Source organism: Nicotiana tabacum, chromosome 8, assembly GCF_000715075.1.
Source record: "Nicotiana tabacum cultivar K326 chromosome 8, ASM71507v2, whole genome shotgun sequence".
NCBI classification, from domain to species: Eukaryota; Viridiplantae; Streptophyta; class Magnoliopsida; order Solanales; family Solanaceae; genus Nicotiana; species Nicotiana tabacum.
Window position 1 is genome coordinate 40,570,696 of NC_134087.1, and position 5,952 is coordinate 40,576,647.

Genomic DNA, 5,952 nt, shown 5'->3' on the forward strand with positions numbered 1-5,952 from the left:
ACAAAAAATACATCACATTTGCATTTAGGATTTAAGTTTACAATTAGAAGTATGCATCGTTTGCATTTTTAGCATTCAATGTCAAATTGTGCAATTTTATTTTAATGGGTGTTTAATTATGTATGATAAATGTTGCTAGGAATTAGTTAGTATTTTTGATAAGTTAATTTAGTTTATAACTTAATTTAGAATTTTAGTTTTATTAATTAGAAAGTAAAAGAAAATAGAGCAAAAAATATAAAGAAAATCAGAATTGAGCCTCTTCTTCAATTTCAAACCACAGGCCCAAAGATACCCAACCTTCCACATGACCCGGTCCATTTCAACTTGGGTCTACCCGGTCCGCCCCATAACCCCAAATGACCTAACCCCTCCTAATATTCATTTCATTTCCTAAACCTAAACCAAAAAACCATCTGCGCCCCCTCTCTTTCTCTCCATCTTCTCCAAGCTTCCTCACGCCCCATCCATGGCTGCCCTTGCATCGTTTTCTTCGACACAAGCACACACACACACAGCTCCAAACCAAAAGCCAAGCAGGCTGCTTTCTTCTTCGTCGTCGAGCTCGAGCTCGAGCTCCCATGGCTGCCTTCTTCGTCGAGCTCCATGTTCGCTGCCTCCACAACTGCCTCCTGCTACGTCTAGCCATGGACGACACCAAACCACCACCATCATCTTCCTCCTCACGACCAGCTGCTCCACCAAGCAAGCAGCCATGAACACCCTCCACCATCTTCCTCCTCCAGATGAGCTCCATCCATGTCCGCCTATCGCAGCAGCAAAGACGTGAAGCAGTTCGTCGTCGCTCTGCCCCAAGCTCTACCGCTGTTGCTTCTTCTGCTTCACCATCCAAACACTGCTGTTGTTTCATCTTCTTCGTCTTCGTCGAGCTCGAGCTCGAGCTCCCATGGCTGCCTCCGCTCACCACTGCCCAAACCACCACCATTCTTCTGCTTCGTCCAGCTTCGTCCAGCATCTGCTTCTGCTGCGTTGTTGCTTCCTCGTCGAGCATCTAATCCAAAACCAAGGCTCCTCGCAACTGCTTTTTTCAAACGACACCAAATGACCATCTTCTTCGATGGTCCGTTCGTGATCGTCTTCGGCGTCGAGTTATTTTAGTGCGATAATTGTTTCCGGGCAGATTTGTGTTCGTTCGAGTTCATCATCGTTCCGATCCGGTTAGTTGGTTTAAGTTTCGTTTTTGTCCGTAATTTGTTTGATATTTTCGGATCTGAAATCAGATATGTTTGATATTAATTTCGTGTTTATCGTTTTGTTATTTTCTTCAGTTTGTTTAATTTTTTCTTGTTTATTTTTATGTAGAAATTGTTAGTTTAATTATAATGTTGTTAGTTTTAAGTTGAAGTTCAATTAATTATTTCTTCAGTTTGTTCTTATTAATTTAAAAGGATTTAGTTTTTAATATAGAAATATGTTAGTTTGATGACTGGAATCTTTTGTCTTGACTGTAATATTGTTAGATTTAGTTTGAATTTGTTGATTGAATTTGATTAAAATTGATTATAGTTGATATATTTTGGTTAATTGATTTAGGAGGATTGAATATAGCTGATGGGGGTAGAATGATAAATTGCAGTATTTTCAGGAGTAGAATGGTAATTTCAGTATTTTCAAGGGCATTTTCGGGATTTTAAAGGAGTCTTAAAAATAATTAATGAGTGTTATGTCCACTAAGTATTAAATAATATTTAAATAATATGTAGTGAGGGACAAGACATAAGTTAGTGGGGAGGTGATATATTTATTTAATATAATGGGGGACAAGACATAATGGAGTGGGGGAATAACTCTTTAGTTTAATATAGTGGGGGACAAGACACAAAATAGTGGGGAATAATTCATTTGTTTAAGGTAGTGGGGAACAAAGCATGCAATCATGAGAATATTTCGGTTGAGTGGTTCAAGACAAGAGTCTTGTTATAAATAGAGTCATTCTTTGACACAAAAAGAGAGACTTTTAGGTGGAGAAAAAAGAGACTTTTGGGGAGAGACTTAGAGGATAGAAGGATAGAAGAAGAAAAAAGAAAGTTGAGAGAGTTGACTGAATCTTGAGAAATCAGAATTTGAGAGCAAAAGAGAAAAAACAAGTTGAACTTTTGCTTGAATAATTTCAGGCTGTTTTTTCCTTGAGTGTTATTTAAAAATCAGTAAACTATTGCATCTTGTATCCGTCTCTCTTCTGCTTTGACTACGATTGCATTCTAGTACTGCTGGTTTTTTAATCTGTTACTGGGTTATTCTACTAGTCGTTACTGGTTTTGCTGTGTTGCTGAACCTGTTTGTTGCTGTGTATTTACACTACTGCTGCTTCCACTAATCTTCATCTTCTTTCCTTGCTTTCCAAATACCAGGTACACAAACTGATACACTGGTACATCTTGTAAGCTACCCGAAGCATGAATGCAAAAAGTGGGAAAGATTTGAAGCTGTAGTTTAATGTAGTCTTTTCTTTCCTTTACTGTTTGTATTTAGAACATTCTATGCGCTGCCCATGTAAACTCTTTAAACGACTCACTTTCGAAACTCAACTATAATAACTCGTGAGCATGTAAATAAGTTAGAACTCTTTTTCTTTCATTATAGAGACGAACGAAATAGAAAACGTAGTCACTATAGGTCGATCCTTTTAAAATAAAAATGAGGCATGCCTTGCCAAACAAAAATGCAAATTGTGGGGCCCTCAATAATTGGTCATAATAAAATACTTAGAATTTGGGATGGACGGTTTAGTGAATTTCACTGCCTTCCCCAAAGATAATAACGCATTAGACTCTTTAGGTTCGATTTAATTAAATTACATTCTTAAATTCGGGTGCGTATTTATGTGACCCAAATCCAAATCTCAACGGAGTCGGAATGTATTAACAACCACGGGCGCATTGATTGCGACGTGGTTCGAAATGCATTTTCACGACGTTGCAATTCCATAAAAAATAAATAATAATAAAAGCGGTTTAAACCTAGTAAAAGCACACAAGTTATAACATGTATTAAAATCAGATATTTAGCCATTATAACAATTTAAGCGACCGTGCTAGAACCACGGGATCCGTGGGTGCCTAACACCTTCCCTCGCGTCAACAGAATTCCTTACTTAGAATTTCTGGTTCGCAGACTTCATTTGGAAAGTCGAATATTTTCCTCGAATTGGGATTCAAGATAAACCGGTGACTTGGGATACCAAAAGTCAAACCTTTCCCAAGTGGCGACTCTGAATTAAATAAATAATCTCATTTCGAATATTGTCACTTAAATTGGAAAAACTACCTCACGCATTTATCCTTCGGGGTAGGCGCGCAAAAAGGAGGTGTGACAGCTCTGGCGACTCTGCTGGGGACGAACCCAGAATCTCTGGTTCAGGGTTCAAGAATTCGAGCTTAGAATAATTGTTATATTTGGCTTTATTATCTGATCTTTATTACATGTTTGGGCATAAGGTGTTAAATGTTGTCTTTTACCGCTTTGATATTATCTGAACTATATATAAATTGTGCCGAAACCCTTCTCTTCTCATCTTCAGGGATGTGCTTGCTGGTCGAGACTCCCTATTCTGTTAGTGTCATACCCTGAAATAAGAAAGAGGCCGGACAAGTTACAAAGCCTGACGATCTCGCGGGTCCCCGGTACGTAGCCCCCTCCTCGACTCGAGTTGTCTGCTCGGGTACACAGTCTAGAATAAATACCCAGGTTACGACCTAGAATAACTCAGCTTCATGCCGGATCCCTAGTAGGAACGTTTGTTTGCATCATGTGCATTTGACTTTGGAGGCTCAACACAGGGGTTGGGTCTGTCTAGGACAGATGTACCAAAATGACAAAAGACCATCCTGATGCATCCAACTTGCTATTTGTGCATTTGTTTGTTTTGGACTTGCATGCCGACCGGTCTTTGAATGTCTTGAGGAAAGGGAGATAGAGGTAGTTAATCGCCTGCTTTGAAAAAAAAAATCAACGTCCAAATAGTGTTAAAACTCTGCCGAATTTTTGAAGAAAAAAAAAAGAGTTTTGTTTACGAAAAATGGTTTTGTTTGCCAATGGAAAAAGAGTCCTGTTTTTCAAAACAAGTTTGTTTTATGGACCGAACTACGCGGGTCTGATTCTCACCGGATGTGAGATACGTAGGCAAACCTCATCGGTTCCGGCCTATAATTTTCAAAAAATCAAAAAATATTTTCCTTTACTTCCTCTCTAGAAAAGTTGTTTTTTAACCCCAATTTTCAAAAAATAATCCAAAAAATATTTTTCTTCTAGTCCCTTCTTTGAAATATTTCCTTAAAAAATTTTAAAGAACAAAAAAAGTAGTTTTTAAACTCAAAAAAAATGGTTTCCTTCTTTCTAATATCTTTCATACAAAAAAAATCAATAAAAATCAAAATCTAAAATACGGGATTCCTTCATTCTGAAGTATTTTTCAAAAACTCCAAAAAAGTATCAGAAACAAAAATCCAGAAAAAATTGCTCTTTAGCTGTCTTTATTTTGTAAATATCCATAAAAACTTTGAAAATATGAGTCCAAAAATATTTTCGCTTTTCTTTAGAAGTGCTTTTGTAAATAAATAAAAACAACTCAAAAATCCAAAATATTTTCTTAAAAGTGCCTCTTTCGAAAATTAAGAGGCGACAACCAAAATCGAAAGAAAATATTTTCTTTCTTATTTAGAAAAAGAGAGAACAAATGAAAATTCAAACAAAAATATTTTTTTTTTTTACTTCTAAAATTCTCAAAGTTCCAATCAAAAGAAAAGGAATTTTTAGAAGTCTTTCTTTCAAAAAAATAAAAATAGAGTCAAATTCAAAAAATATCCTTTTCTTCTTTTAAAGCATTTTTTTTTAGAAAAATTCTAAAGAAACAAAAATCCAAAAAAAAAAACCTTTATTCTTTTAAAGCATTTATTTTTTTAAAAAAATATTATTCCAAAAAAAGAGTTAGTTTACTTACTCTATTCACGATCTCTCGAACTACGCAAGATCTGATTCATGCGGGGTCATGATACGTAGGCAATCCCCATCGGATTCGATCATAGCTATAAAATAAATTGAGTGAAAAAATAAACTGAAAAAAAAAAGAGAAATAAAATTAAGTGAAAAAGAGAAAAAGAAAAAAATAGTGAAAAAAAAAGAAAAAAAAGAGAGATTGACAAAAAATAAAAGAGTAAAAAAAAAGTGCCAAAAACAAAAAAGAGCGGCAAAAACAAGATCAAAAGTGGTTAAAGAGAGGCAGAAATAAAAGAAAAGAGGTACATAGTGAAAAGGGCTAGTTTAAGGTCGGGATAAAACATGCAACTCGTTCAAACACATGGTAGAAGCGTTTAACTGTTTAGGTGCATTGCATCCCAACGTGCGATTTCCTATATGTTAAATGCCTCAAAACTAATAAGGTTGTGTGTGTGAGTAAATTAGCCAGGTTCTGTTCAGGTGATTGGTTCTGTTGGTATGCGTCGATGAATGCGCAACCTTACACGCGGCCACAAATATTATCCACAAAACTGAGCTCCACTTCCCAGAGATGTCCATCCTTACCAAGCTCCATATAATCCTCAATCAGATGTTCCCCGGTACAATCCTCGCCCAAGAGAGCCTTTCAGAAAGAATCAGTTCACCCCTATTGGTGAATCGTATTCCAGCTTGTTCCAAAAGCTGATTAGGCTAGATCTATTGCAGCCAGTAGACCAAATTCGGCTGAACCCCGAGTTCCCACCGCACTGAGCTGACACTATATGTGAATACCACTCTAGAGCAGTGAGGCACAGTACAAAGGGCTGTTGGACCCTCAAAAGGGCAGTTGAAGATTCGATTGAAGCTGAAAGAATCGTTTTTCGGGATGAAAAAGCTCCTGATGTGATGAACAATTTGTGGCCTGCCTACAACATCGGGCCAATAGTCGGAATGATTTGTGAAGCTGAGGAATTTGATCCGGCATTGAAGGCCATT